Here is a 15,934-nt window from a genome sequence, read left to right on the forward strand (position 1 = left end):
AAACACAGAGCAACAGGCACTTTGAGTAATAAGCATAAATCAACAGTACAAAAAATATGCAGAAACCAGACCATTCTGTAAAAATCAAGGACAGATGAAAAGCCACGCTAGTACTTGTGTCTACCTTGGATGGGTGGGATTCTCTGCACATTTACACTGCATAACTACTCCTTGCCTTGCTTCGACACATCCAGAGTCACTGCATGGGGGAGTGGGGTGTAACAAGTATGTCACAGTTTGAAATGTCTCTGGCTGACTTGTGATGGCCCTGACACATTTGTCATACCTCTCAACCTCAGAGCAAGAAATCTGGACAAAGCCATACAAAGAAATGGGACAAAGGCCCAAAAATAAGGACAATTTTTAAAATATCGCTCTTATAACCTTAGAAAGCTAATAGAGGTCTTGCATTAGTATGAATTTTCTGAATGGTATGAAATCTGAAACTCAAATGTCTGTCATTATTTTCTAACTTCAGTCTTTAATTATTTGTCACTAATTTGCCAAAAAAACACAATTTTATGAAAAATGGACCAAAAAATGTGATGTAAAAATATAAAATAGCAACACAATGCAGCTGGGAACCTGTCAAAGAAGGGACACTTTAATATTAGTACTGCTAACTTGCACAGCTGACAAAATAAAATAATCTACATGCATTTCTGAAATAAAAGTAATCTGATTATTACAGTTATTTCTTAATTATAAACCCTCCATGTTTTCTTCCAAAATTGCTATTTTGCGGAGGGATCATTAGGGGAAGAGCAACATTTTGAGTCAAAATCAGGGACAGTTCAGAGGTTTGGCTATGCCTAATTCTATAAAGCAATTTATTTGCATGTACCTCTCAACCTGTTAATGCAATAAATCTGGACAAGGCCAGATATATTGGGGGGACATATAAACAGTACTTAGAAATGCTCTTGTATAAACTGGGACATAAATCTGGACAAGGCCAAATATATTGGGGAACATATAAACAGTACTAAAAAATGCTCTTCTATAAACTGGGACAGTTGATAGAACAGGTCTTACTTTGGCATGGATTTTTCTGAAGGTTATGAAGTCTGAAACTAGGTGTGTCATTATTTAGTGACTTAATTCCTAAATGATTTGCCAGAAAACCACAAATTTTTATGAGGAACAAATCAAAAATAAGAAGCAAAAAATCTATTCATTCTTTGAAAATCTGGACAGTTGGGAGGTATGGTTCAGCTGGGGCTGTCTAAGTTTGCCGCCCTTCCCCCTCACAAAACCCTGGTCGAATGGAGCCTCCTGCAGCCATTCCAATGATCCATTACTTTGTTATTTCACTCCATTTACCATAAACACTAATGTGCATACTGATTTACTTCTATGATGATTTGAACTTCGTTTGAAAGTTTTATTTTTGCATTTTACAGCACAAACACTAAGACATCTGCTAAACAAACTTGGCATTAAACCTTCTCTGCCCTTGAAACTCACATTCACTGAAACAACATTAAAATCCACATTCAAAGAAAATACATTTTACTCGTGGCAGATAAAAATTAATTCTGGGCTGTTTTCAAATCATAGGCCCCTTGCATATGAAGCACGTGCTCTTTGATACACCTTCCTATTGCTTTGAACATTTTTCCAGTAAACAATGAAACAAAACTGTCCAATTCAGAACATTTCTATCATAAAAGTCTACTCAGACTTCTACAGTCCACTATTATCAGTAAATATGCACAATTCTACAGTCCACCATTATCAGTAAATATGCACAATCTCTGAAGTAGTAAAAAAGTTATCTAAATAATTCCACGTTAAATAAATCTGTAATGAAGAGGTTGGTGCTAGCAATCACCTTTATATTTCATGGTTTCATCGAACAATAAAGTGTCTGATGCCCCTGTGGAATAAATTGCCTAAATTACATTAAAAATAAGCTAGTAATATTGCAATAGGAAATGGATGACAAACTGATAACAGGCTCATAATTAGTATCTTAACTTTCAGTACGGCAGCATTCACCTCTTATGGGAGTAGAACCAACAACCTTCTGCATCAAAAGCAAGCACACAGCCTGTTGTGCTATTAGCACTAAACTTCTCTTCCCCTGCAGCTCTCAGCTCCTTGTAAAATCTACTCAATACTCAACTGCATCTCAACTTCGCAGCACAAGAAGTCTGGAAAAAGCCAAATTTATTGGGGTGGGTCAAAAGGGCAAAAACCAGGGACACATTAAACATTGCTTGTATAATCTTGGAAAGCTGCTAGAATAAAATGCTGTGTTACCATGGTACCACCATACATTTTACTGCCAAAGTCCCTGTGCAAAAAAGAGTCAGAACAACATACCACTATGCCAGATCACCTGCTTTCATAGGTTCATAGGTTCATAGGTTTATACTAGGCTATCTGCCCTAAGGCATTTATAAGCCTAGCCCAAAGTTATGTGGCTTACACCACCCCTTATGTTAGAAATAATGTGCCCATTAGTTTGTTGTGCCTCTGTCCAGCAGTGACACAGAGATGATTCCCGGGGTAAACCTACGATCTCCCATCCACCGGTCAAGATTTCTCTTGAACAGAGCCAGCAAGGTGCTCTGCCTCACATGGACCGGGATTTTATTCCACAGCATGGGGAGTCTCTGGGTGATAAATCTATCCCTCCAGCACGTCCTATTTATATCCGTGCTAAGGTTTAAGTCACTTGCTCTAGTGGTTCTGGTGGATTTGGATTTTTTGAGGTGGAGCATGTCCATTAATTCCGGGTTGGTCATGGCCTTGTATGTCAGGCACAGGTCACCTCTGAGCAGACGGTATGCAACTGAATAGAGTTGGAGATTCTTCAGTCTGGCAGTATATGACAGGTTTTGGAGTCCCTTTATCCTTTTGGTGAGGAACTTTTGGGTCTCTCCAATTGCTGCAGGTGTCGGGTGAGATACATCCCGAATGGGGCATTGTACTCGATCATTGGTCTGATAAGTGAAGAGTACAGGGAACAATGACCTCACTTGATCTGGATGTGAATCCTTCATGATCAGATGGGCAATGTAGAAGGTCTTTCAAACCACTTTAGCAATGTGAGTGTCAAACGAGAGGCCACTGTCAACCTGGGTACCCAGGTCCCTGATAACCTCTTCTGTGCTTAGTGGGTTGCCACCTATATGGTAGCTTGGGGTTACCTTGTTTTTCCTGAAGGGTATGACTATACACTTTTATGCTTAACTTCAGGCCATGGCTCTGGCACCAGCTATCAGTTTCCGTGAGACCCTCTGAAGGATGTCTGTGTCCGATGTACTATCCACTATGGCACCCAGTTTGCAGTCATCCGCAAACTTTGTCAGCCATAGTCCTCCTATGTTTGCCTGTACTTCTGAGAAGTAGATGCCGAACAATAGGGGGCCAAGGACTGACCCTGTGGGACACCACTTGTAACCGCTTGAGTCTGACATGGCTCCAGCAACTCTAACCCTGTGGGTTCTGTCCTTTAGCCAGTTTGCAACCCATCTTGTGACATATGGGTTTACATTTAAGCTGGTAAGTTTCTCTATGATACCCGAGTGGGTATTGTGTTGAAAGCTTTTGCAAGGTCAAGGTAGGCTGTATGGACTGCCTTTCCCTCATCAATGGCCTTGGTAACTGTTTCGAAGAAGTTGACCAAGTTCAAAAGGCAAGATCTGCCCTTGACAAAGCCAAACTGGGTTGGGTCCAAGGTCTGCAAGTCCCCTATGTCCTTGTTTATGAGTTCCATTATGATCCTCTCCATAGCTTTGCAGACCAGGCCTGTTAAGCTTATGGGGCGGTAATTACCAGGGTCCGTAGAGGCACCGCTTTTGTGGAGTGGGACCACAGTTGCCGTATGCCACTCCTTGGGCACATATCCTGTGGTAAGGCTAAGATTAAACAGCTGCCTTATGTGCGGGTTTAGTTCTTCATTGAGTTCATGTAGCACACAGCCAGGGACACCATCCAGTCCCATTGATGCTGTGTTTTTAGCTTTAGAGAGAGCAGCTTTCACCTGCGCATTTGATATGTCTGGGAGGCTACACTCTGTTGGGATAGTTATCTCCTTTGGGGAGAGGAGGTGAAGTTTGCGCTGAACCTGTCTGCCAGTATGTTGGCAATGTCTGTGGGTTCAGTGATTTTTGTATCATTTTGGACTAATTCTGAGCATATCTGGGAGTTTCCACCCAGGTTTCTGACATAGCTGAAGAAGGTCTTATGATTGTCTTTTGAATCTATGGCAATTTTTTTCTCAAAGTTGGCCTTGGATGATTTTATGAGGGATCGTAGGTTCTTGCTAGTACTGATCAAAGATGCCTTCCCTTTTTGGGATTTTGCTCTATCATGTAATAGCTTTCTCCTCTTATTGTAAAGTTTGTTTATGGCTGGGGTCCACCAGACTGGACGTTTTCCCTTGGTGGAAAGAGTCTTGGTCTTTGTGAAAGAAAAATGCTGCGTTACCACCGTACATTTTACAGACAAGGTCCCTGTGCAAAACAGTCAAGAGCAACATACCACTACGCCAAATCAGCTGTTTTGTGAATGAGAGGAAGACTGAAACTTAAATGGCTACCATTTAATGAATTCACTTCTCACCATAGCTGTCAACCTCTTAGCACAAAACACCTGGACAAACCCATTAATGAGGGAATACAGCCGTCAAACATATTCAGTGAATTCAGTTCTTGCCATAGCTGTCAACCTTAGCACAAAAAACCTGGACAAAGCCACTAAGAGGGTATTACAGTCCCAAAAATAAGGAAAAATTTCAAATAGTCACCTTATAAACTTAAAAAATTGCTATAATAAAAGGTTGTGTTACTATATATTTATTGCTAGAATAAAAAGTTGTTTTACTATGTATTTTCTGTAGACTATGAAGTCTGAAATTCAAATGCCTGTCGATTTTACTTGTGATGGAACAAAAACAATTTTCAGCAGAGGCCCATGGAGAAATACTGTAGACATGTCTTTGTAAAATGGCAGGACACCAGAGCAAATCCACACAAACACAGAGATAAGATGCAGACTCCACAAAGAAGGCACCCCAGCCAAGAATCAAACCACAAATCCTATAGCTGTGACTCTGAGGCAACAATACTGCCACTGCACCATCAAATATGTAAGAAATTAAACATTCAGAAACCTGAAGTCTGAAATTCAAATGCCTGTCAATTTTATTTAACATTTGTTAATCAGGACAGTCTGACTTGGAACAAAAAAGCAATTTTCAGCAGAGGCCCAGGAAGAAATAATGCAGACATGTCTTTGTAACATGGGAGGACACAAACGCAAACCCACACAAACACAGGAAGAAGATACAGACCCCACAAAGAAGGAACCCCAGCCAAAAATCAAACCTGAGAACCTGCAGCTGTGAGGCAACAGTGCTACCAGTGCACCATCAAATAAAAGCAAACCCATACAAACACAGGGAGAATATAACAGACCCCACAAAGAAGGAACCCCAGCCAAGAATCAAACCTGAGAACCTGCAGCTGTGAGGCAACAATGCTACCAGTGCACCATCAAATAAAAGCAAACCCACATAAACACAGGGAGAAGATAACAGACCCCATGAAGAAGGAACCCCAGCCAAGAATCAAACCTGAGAACCTGCAGCTGTGAGGCAACAATGCGACTACTTCATCATCAAATATCAAGCATTGCAGCATTTACAAACCACAGATATTATGAGGAACAGATCAGATCAAATATGAGGCAAAAATCTGCAATTTTTTTTACAAATGGTGGTGGGTAGGGAACTCAAGTCTTTAACACCTGCATACAGGGTACAGGGTTCAAGCCTGAGGTATTCCCTACCACACCACCATGAGCACCTGGGGCATTTACACACACACACACACACCTGTAGAACACCATACATTGAAACAGTAAAAAGCACCACACATTGAAACAAACACACTTACCTGTCCGTTCTCCATAATAACCAATCTACATTAGATCCAAACCCCTTCCTGCGCAATACTCCAAAGACTTGCGAGATTAGTTCCAAACCCTTTCCCGACATGACTGCAGCAATTCCCATTCCCGACTGCTGGTGTTGCAGTCTGGCCACGATGTATTATCCCAGCGTGTCTGTGCACAGACTTCTCCTTGCGTTTCCCTGCCAGACTGCCTTGAGCATGCACATACAGTAGACCAGTAGTCTGGACTACTGCGCAAAGTCTGTGAATTTTAAAACTTTTTTTTTTTCAATTTTTTATTTTTATTTTTAGTTCTTTTTGTTTTGAGGGGGCTGCAGTCCGGCAGTCCAATAGCACGGGCCGCCCCTGAGTGCTTCCAGTCAATGTTTGGGTAGTTGAAGTCGCCCAATATAATGGTGTTCGGAGAGATCTTTATGTTCTCCAATGTTTTCAGGAAAGCCGAATGGGATTCCTGACTTTGAGAGGGTGATCTGTAGGATGCTATAAACTGAAAAGTAGTCTTGCCCACTGTTAGTTGCACATGGATGGTCTCCGATACTTCGTGCAATGCCACTAACCTGGAGGTGTGGATATCCTTGATAAATATGGAAACTCCCCCTCCTTTTGTGGTTCGGTCCAGGTTTTGGGGCCGAAAATCATGATATGAGGTATAGCCTGGTAGTGCTGGGGGGCTCTCTGGAGCCTTGAACCAGGTTTCTGTCACTGCACAGATATCAATGTTCTCCATACTGAGGAGAGCTTTGAGTGCGTGCATCTTGAGGTTAAGACTTCTGGCGTTTAGCAGCATTACCCTTAGTTTCTTGTTCCTTGTGCTGTCTATGGGGGTGGGTTTGACTTTTGAGCCCTGCCTAAAAAAGGCACTATGGGGGTGGCAAGAGCCTTTGCCAGTATCCGAAAGCCCAGTGGTAACAGGTGCAAGCTGTCCCTAGCGAAGCAATGTGGCTTCTCGAGCATGTCATCCCAGACTGACAGACACTGGATCCCCTTTGAATGACACCAAAATTTTAGCCAATTGTTAAAATCGATCATTTTGTCTTTGTACTGTGGCATCATTCTAGGTGAGGGTAAGATGCTGCTCAAGGTCAGGGTCATACCAGCCTGGGCTACATGATCAGAGAGCTCCTCTATGTCTCTTTTCATGTAGTCCAGGGAGGTACGTCTCAGGTCATTCACACCAGCATGTACAATGACTGAGTCATATTTGTATTTGCTTTGGAGTGACCTGAGTGCTTGCGTTATGTGTCGGATCCTAGCACCCGACAGGCAGCTCACTGTGACCTTCTCTTTATTCAGCCTGGTGAGCGGGACGTCAGTCTGTCTGACAATAGAGTCACCTATAACAAGAGTATCAGGTGTGTTATTCAGCCTTAAGGGCTGTGGCTGCTTGGCACACTGACTTTGTGGGTTATGTGTTGTGTGTGTTTTGTTTTGAGGTAGCGTTGTTTGGATGTCTGCTTTGGAGGTCTCTGTTGCTTAGGTAGATTTTTATTTAGAGCCTCCGAGTATGTTTTTGTGTATTTATGTGCTTGGTTTGCTGATGTGGTGGGACTATGTGATACTGGAATTGTGTTGTGTGAGGTTACCTTCTCCTCCTGACTGGTTACACCAGTTTTGAGATGAGAGAGCTCAGCCTCCAGTTTGGCTAAATAGTTGCATCTCTCACATATATTTGAATCTGTTTGGAGGAGGAGAGGGTTGTCCGTGTACATGAGACAGTTGTAACATTGCCTCAAAATTCCCAGATTCACCAGCTGGACTGGAGAGGAAACCATTGACTGACCTTTGGACATGCTAGAGTAATAGGGAAACTGAATTTAAGATGGACCAATAGAGGACAGGGTAATCGTAGAGAGTATAAGAGTAAGTAGTGCTTATGGTTTAATAGTGCTAACTTGTAGGATTACTTAATTGGACCAGTGAAGGGCCTTAGAATGAGAATATGGTGTTTAAATTGAGAGATAGAGCAGTTCTAAGGGAAAAAGTGAAGAGCAGACTTTGTGGAGCCAGGAATAGTTTAAACCCAATTAGGCGGTGCTGCCCACTGTTGCGCTATGCTCATAAACACGCAAAGAGGAGATGAAGGAGTTATGGAATTGACCCAAAATGGCCAATAAAACTACAGTTTCAAGTCAGTAACCACTCCCACAGGGGCAGGCAGGCTGCTCAATGTTTTTCACTGCCACTAATCAACAGAGAGACTTTCCTTTAGCCCAAGCAAAAAATGGCCTCACAGAAACTTACAAACAGTTCAAGAACAGCAAGCCTGTAACTGAACTTTTTTAAATCTCAGAAAAGTGGGAAAAAAGCAAGATTTTTTTTTTTTTGTTTTTTCAGAGATAGCAGAGGTTAACAAGTATCAGCAAGTTATAACAGTGCAGTCAATGACCCCACACAAGAGTGCTAGGCCAAAGACAGATAAAATGCAAGTTTTGAGGAAAAAACGATTTTAAAAATAAATGCAAATGTTATGTGGTGGAATCCTCCTAAATTGTCGCTTTGCTTCCTGGAATTCTTTGTTATTTTGGTTCATATTTTTCCCTCCATGAAACCCAATAAATAGTTAAGAATAAATGTAATAATTGTCTTTCGAGTGCTTACAACTGAGCAAAGTGTGTGAAATAGAATATCCTACTAGAGTATGTAGGTGAGATTGTGGGCATATTAAGAGACTGTTAGTTCTATCCCCACATCAGGAGATTAAATATAAGTTAGTAATACTACTTCAGTGCAGTAGTGTACCATTGCTGCCCTCCTGCACTGATGCCCTTTTCATGAGAGGTAAACTGAGGTTGCAGCTGCCTGAGATAGTTAGCTAGATGTTAATGATCTCATGGCATTTATCAAAAAATGCATTTTGCATTAATAACCCTTAAAATAAACACATACCTAAAGGGCTTTCTAGATAAAGAATGAAAACAAAGCATGATAATATTTCTAAATAGATCTTCTAGCATATCTAAACAGATTCATAAATCCTTTATACAGTACTTTTTCTTTAACTACACATAAAACTCTATCTCAAGCTTTGTACATAAATATGTCTTCACATATTTTAAAGCATTTCATAATGCTCACTCTTTATGATCAACCTATAGCATTTACTGGCGACAGTTGGGTAGTAGGGAGTAGCTCAGTTTGCTGTTCCTTGGGGGTGGCTTATAATCTCTCTCCTGGGAGTACCTGCTTTGCAGATCCATAGCCTGAGATTCAGTCCTGATCTGCAGGGGAGTGCCTGCTTTGCAGATCCATGGCCTGGGATTCAGTCACGATCTGCAGGGAAGTACCTGTTTTGCAGATCCATGGCCTGGGATTCGGTCCTGCTCTGCAGTCACTATATATGTGGAATAAGCACAATGTCTTGTGCTTACATACTAGGTGCTTCAGTTTCTTACCACAACTCCAAAAAATGTGAGTTAATTACTTGTGTGAAGATAGGTGAAGGCTGCCAGCCTAGCCAGACAGAATTCTGTACATAATTCTGTCATTTTTAAATATTAATGTAAACCACAGACTTGTTCTCTTAAATGTGAAAATAATGCATTGGATATTGAACTGAAAAATGTAACAACAGTGCACTCTGCTGTAAGAAAGGTAAGTCAAGCATTTCATGACTGTCTCTGATGTCAAAATTCGGAGCCTATATGTTTAGAGGGAGGCATCCTGCCTATTGTTTTAAGACCAGAGTTAATGGCTAGAATTTGCATGTATAAATGTCTTTTATTGCTCTGGTTTCTGACCAGGTATAAAGAATGTAAATGCACTTTCTGTTAGCCTGGGAACACTAGAGAAGTATGCAGAATGATGTCATGTGAAGCAGCTCTGTGTTATCAATTTAAAGAAAGAGACTCAGACAGCTCAGAGCATTTTGTCTTGAGAACATCCAACATCACCAGCACTGCTTTGCTCTATATTTAAGTTATTTAGAACTGTGTTTTCTCTTAGATATAGCTAGGAAATAGAAAGATTAGACTATTTTGTTTTTCTGTAATGTCAGAACTTTTCTATGGTATTATTTTAAGTATTTCTCTGTGATCTCTGAACTCTTGACTAGCACTGTGTAATAAGAAGTATAGTCTTGTGTTTTTACTATTTATTATTAAACATTGTTAAACCTTTCAACTGTGGTTGTTCAGTGTAGAGATAATTTAAGCTCTAAGAGTACATTGCATGTATATAGTAATACTGTACCAAGAAACGCTAATAAGCCTTGACTGTTCAGTCACCCTTACCATTTGGATAATAATATTGCACAGTAATAATTGGACACCCTTTCAGAAGGGCATTTGAGTAGCTGATATTAGTGGCTGGTGGCAGCTGGTACTACCTGTTAGACTGGGCAGAAAAGGGCACAGCGGGAGAACCTGTGGCACCCTTCCCCAGGAATGTCTGTGTGGTTGTATATACCTCTTATCTCAAAATGTGTGTGTATGTCAGCTACTTGGGCAGAGACACAAAGCATTGGTTGGAAAGAGTGGGTGCTGGAGGTTTTAGCTTGCCCACAAGGCTGAGATCTGGACCCTATAGCTGTGTAAGTGGGGAGTCCTATTGGGGACCTGGAGAAAAAAGGAGAAACCAGCCCCAGACTAACTGTGATCTCTGTGTGCTCTTAAGGGAAATTGTACTTGACTGTGTGTGTATTTATTACCATTTTCCTATATGGACGCCCCTTACTGGTGTTAGTGGCGAGGATTGAGGCTCCTTGATCGTTGGGCCAGTGCACGTGCACCACATATTAATTGTTTGGCAGTGGTGGGATATTCACACCACATTTTAATTATTTGGCAGTGGTGGGATATCCACACCACATATTAATTGGTTGCAAACACTAATTGGTTTGTAGTAGTGTGGGTAGTGTGAATTCCTGTAGCTTGTGTACAGTGATCACTGGAGGTGTTTTGTACTCTAAATCAGCCACGCACTGAATACTCAGAGTTCAGATCACAATTGTTTTTTTCTTTTATTAGCTTAGTTAGTCAGGTCGAGCAGGCAGCATGTCAGCAGAGGAGTACAGAAAGCTGAGAAGGAGCCAGCTGTCTGAGATGTGCCAGGCTTGGGGACTGGTGCATGGAAACCTGACTAAGGCAAACATGATTGCAGCTTTGGTCACAGCTGCATCAGAAAACAGCAACCAGCAGGACGATCAGATTGGCAGAGGAGATGTACCACCCTCAGAGAATGGAAAGCTCAACCTTTCTGCAGAGGACTTAAGAATCCATCTGGAGCTAAAGAGACTTGAGTTGGAGGCCAGGCATTTGGAAATAGAAGCAGCTGAAAGACTGAGATGTCTGCAGGCTGAGGAGAATGAGAAAATGAGTTGGAGGCCAGGCATTTGGAAATAGAAGCAGCTGAAAGACTGAGATGTCTGCAGGCTGAGGAGAATGAGAAACTGCTACACCTGGAAGTGGAGGAAAAGGAGAGGCAGAGGCAGCATGAGAAGGAGATGCTCACTCTTCTCCAGAGTCATGGAGGTAATGGGGAAGGGAGTAACTGGACCCCAGAAGCACAAAAGGTCAGTAAATGTCTTCCGCAGTTTAAAGAGGGGGATAATTTTGATAGTTTCATTCATATGTTTGAGAGGGTATGTAAACAGTATGATGTTGACCAAAGTCTCTGGGTACGGTTCCTGACCACCTTACTCCATGGTAAAGCTTTAACTGTGTTGTCTAAACTTGCTAATTGTGAATATTTTGATTATACTGCTGTTAAAAAAATCACTTGCTAGAATGATTTAAGCTAACATCTGAAACATATAGGAAAACGTTTTGTGAGCATTGACGCAAGGCAGATGAAAGTTTATGTGAATATGTTGCTGAACTGAGCACTTATTTTCATAGGTGGGTGAGTGGATGTCAGGTCACCACTTTTGAAGGGCTGGCAGACCTTAGCACTTTGACTGAGGACATGTGGATCTGGTTAGCTGATAGACAATGTGCTATTTTAGATGAGTTGGGAAAGAAAGGAGACCAATACCTAGCAAGCAGGGCATCCCTGCACAGGAAAAGGGACCCCCAGTACAGGCCATGGGTCTAAAGGAACCCATGGTGGGCAGCACAGACTACTCCAACAGAATCTGCCAGTAGTAGGGGAAGCCACTAGTCCAGGTACACATCCAGGACCTAGGATTAAATGTTTTGAATGCAACCAGTGGGGCCATGTGGCATACAGATGTCTACAGAGGCAAGGTGGGGAACAAAAGGTTAGAGAGCCAGTAAGTGGGTAAGACAAAATGCCAATAGTAGGTTGTCTTGAGACAATAAGGGTACCAAACTACCATCCTGCAGATGTCCTGATAGGGAAGGATTTGGATAAGGCAGTACCCTGTGCTTATGCAGCTACACACAGTCAGGCTAGTATACAAGCATGTAGGTCTGGTGTCCTGAGTGAGACCCAGACAGACTGCATACTTGCAGCCAGGACTGGTAAAGTGGTTACTTCAGGGAGGGAGCTACTCTGTAGCAGTGAAACTGAAGGTGAGCCACAGCTGCTTGTGGGTACTGATGTTCCCTTGGACAAAGTGACTGCAAAGGTAGAGGTGAGTAGTAGTACCCAGGCTGAAAATGAGGCATCACTGTTAGAAGATGCCAGACTTCCTGTGGAAGGGGAGCTGGGAAGGGGTACAAAGCGAGAGCAGAGACAGGCTCAGCTCTCAGACCCTACATTGTAAGGCCTGAGGCAGGTAGCTAGTGAGGCACCTGATTCTCAAGGGAAGGGGCAATCTGTATACTGGGACAAAGGGTTACTGTTTAGAGAGTGGACCCCTGAGGGGGGGGCTAGAAGATGAAAAGGTAGAGCAGTTAGTAGTGCCTAGAGCGAACCATCTGGGGGCTTCCAGCCATAACCCATGATATTCCCTTTGCAGGTCATATGGGCATAAAACATACAAAGAAACATATTATGCAGAACGTCTATTGGCCTGGAATTTCCAGAGATGTAACAGGGTACTGCAGGACCTGTAAGGAGTGCCAAAAGGTAGGCAAGGCAGGAGACAAGGTGAGAGCTCCTTTGAGGCCTTTGCCTGAGATTGAGGAGCCACTTCAGAGGATAGCTATGGATATTGTGGGGCCTGTGAGTACTCCAAGTTCCACAGGGAAAACAAGTATATCCTGGTGGTAGTAAATTATGCTACATGATAGCCTGTGGCAGTGGCTCTGTCCTTCATTGAGGCAGAAAAGATGGCAAATCCTTTGTTAGAGATTTTCAGCAGGGTAGGTTTCCCAAAAGAAATACTGACTGACAGAGGTGCCAATTTCATGTCAGACCTGCTAGCTTGTCTGTGGAAGTACTGTGGGGTGAAGCACCTATAGACAGCCCCCTACCATCCCCAGACTAATGGTCTGGTTGAGATGTTAAACTTTACAATCAAGTCCATGCTACGGACATTTGCAGACCAGTTTAAGAGGGAGTGGGACAAATATTTGCCCCATCTGTTGTTTGCTTACAGAGAGGTTTCCCAAGAATCCGCACGGTTTTCACCCTTTGAGTTGTTGTATGGGCATAGGGTGAGGGGACCTCTAGATTTAATTCTAGATTTAATTCAAGATGAGTGGGAAGGTGAGTGTGAATCTCACAAGGAGTCTGTTGTGACATATGTCCTAAACCTCAGGACAAGGCTCAGGGAACCCATGGACTTGGCCCAAGAAAACCTGGCAGAAGCCTAACAACAGGAAAAGGTGTGGTATGACAGGAATGTTCAAGCTAGAGAGTATGCTGTGGGGCAGCAGGTAATGGTTTTCATTCCTGTCAGACACAAGCTGCAAACAGCTTTGAGGGACCCTACAAGGTGGTAAGAAAGGCAAGTGATGTTAACTGCATGGTGGAACTGCTAGGCAGAAGGCAGGGGCACAAATTATACCATGTTAACATGATGAAACCTTACCATGATAGGGAGACCCTTGTGCTAAGCATTTACAATGGATTGCAGGAGGAGTCTGAGGGCGATCTGGTGACTGATCTTAGTGAGGCTTGGACTGACACCTCAGTGGAAGTGGTAGCAATGTCCCAGCAGTTATCTCCTACCCAAGTTTGAGAAATCAGAGTAGTGTTACAGGACTTTGGGGACATGTTCACTGGGAAACCAGGGTGCACCACCAGGTGGATACACGACACCAAAGTCCTGCTAGACAGGCCCCTTATAGGGTGCCTGAGAGAGACAAACAGACTCTGAGGGAGGAGATACAGGAGATGTTGGAAATAGGAGTAATTCAAGAGTCCTTCAGTCCCTGGGCCTCCGCAGTGGTGCTGGTGCCAAAGAGAGATGGCAGCACCAGGTTCTGTGTAGACTACAGGAAATTAAATAGTCACACAGAGTCAGATGCTTACCCCATGCCTGGGACAGATGAGGCCATAGAGCAGCTGGGTGGGGCTAAGTATCATACAACCATTGATCTTACCAAGGGTTACTGGCAGGTGCCCTTGACTCCCAGTGCTAGAGAGAAGTCAGCCTTTGTGACTCCTTTTGGCTTGTATGAGTTCACCCTTTGGGATGAAATATGCCCAGTGACTTTCCAGAGGCTGATAGATCATATCCTAGCAGGAGCAGGAGGGTTTGCCCTTGCTTACCTAGATGATATTGCCATCTACAGCCATTCCTGGCAAGAGCACCTTCAACATGTCAGGGAGGTGCTGGGCAGACAACAGAGGGCAGGGTTGACCATTAAGCTGAGCAAATGTCAGGTGAGTATGGCAGAGGTCTCCTATATGGGACACAGAGTGGGGAGTGGTAAGATCAGGCCCGAACCTGCCAGAGTAGAAGCCATTCAGGCATGGCCTGCACCTGTTACCAAAAAGCAGGTGAGGGCATTCTTAGGGAAAGCAGGGTACTATAGAAAGTTTGTCCCCAGTTATAGTCCCATAGCTGCTCCCCTCACAGACCTGATAAGGAAGAACAGGCCAGATAAGGTAGCTGGACCCCAGCATGTGACCAGGCATTCCAGAAGCTTAAGGAAGCTTTAGGAGGACCCCCTATGTTAGCCAGTCCAGATTACAGCAAATAATTTCTTATGCAGGTGGATGCTTCAAACCATGGTGTGGGGGCTGTACTTAGCCAGATTTCATTAGAGGGAGGAGATCACACAGTGGTTTATCTCAGTCATAGGCTCCAACCCAGGGAGAAATGCTATGCAGCTGTAGAAAAGGAATGTCTAGCAATAGTGTGGGAACTGCAGAAACGTCAGCCTTATCCATATGGAAGAAAATTTACTTAGTGACAGATCACAACCCCCTAACATGGTTAAACAGAACCAGCCAGCAAAATGCCAAGTGGCTAAGATGGAGCCTAGGGTTGCAAGCATATATGTCAGTGCAGCACCGCAGTGGGATTAGTAGTGCCAATGCAGATGGGCTCTCAAGACAGGGAATGGGGTAAGGTATACTAAGATAGACTTAACCCTCTCAAACAACTTTTCTCAAGAGGGAAAGATGTGTGAAGATATGTGAAGGCTGCCAGCCTAGCCAGATAGAATTCTATAGATAATTCTGTCATTTGTAAATATTAATGTAAGCCACAGGCTTGTTCTCTTAAATGTGAAAAGACTGCATTGGATATTTAAGTGCAAAAATGTAACAACAGTGCACTCTGCTGTAAGAAAGCTAAGTCAAGCATTTCATGACTGTCTTTGATGTCAAAATTCAGAGCTGATATGTCTAGAGGGAGGCATCCTGCCTATTGTTTTAAGACCAGAGTTAATGGCTAGAATTTGCATGTATAAATGTCCTTTATTGCTCTGGTTTCTGACCAGGTGTAAAGAATGTAAATGTAGTTTCTGTTAGCCCGAGAACACCAGAGAAGTGTGAAGAATGATGTCATGTGAAGCACCTGTGTGTTATCAATTTGAAGAGAGAGAATCAGAGAGTTCAGCACATTTTGCCTTGAGAGCATTCAATATCACCAGCACTGCTTTGCTCTATATGTAAGTTATTTAGAACTGTGTTTTAAATATTTTTAAACTTTTCAACTGTGGCTGTTTTGTGTAGAGATAATTAGAGCTCTAAGAGTACATTGCATGTAT

The sequence above is a fragment of the Protopterus annectens genome, chromosome 2.part0 (genome assembly GCF_019279795.1).
Source record: "Protopterus annectens isolate FY-2018-M chromosome 2.part0, PAN1.0, whole genome shotgun sequence".
Taxonomy (NCBI): Eukaryota; Metazoa; Chordata; order Ceratodontiformes; family Protopteridae; genus Protopterus; species Protopterus annectens.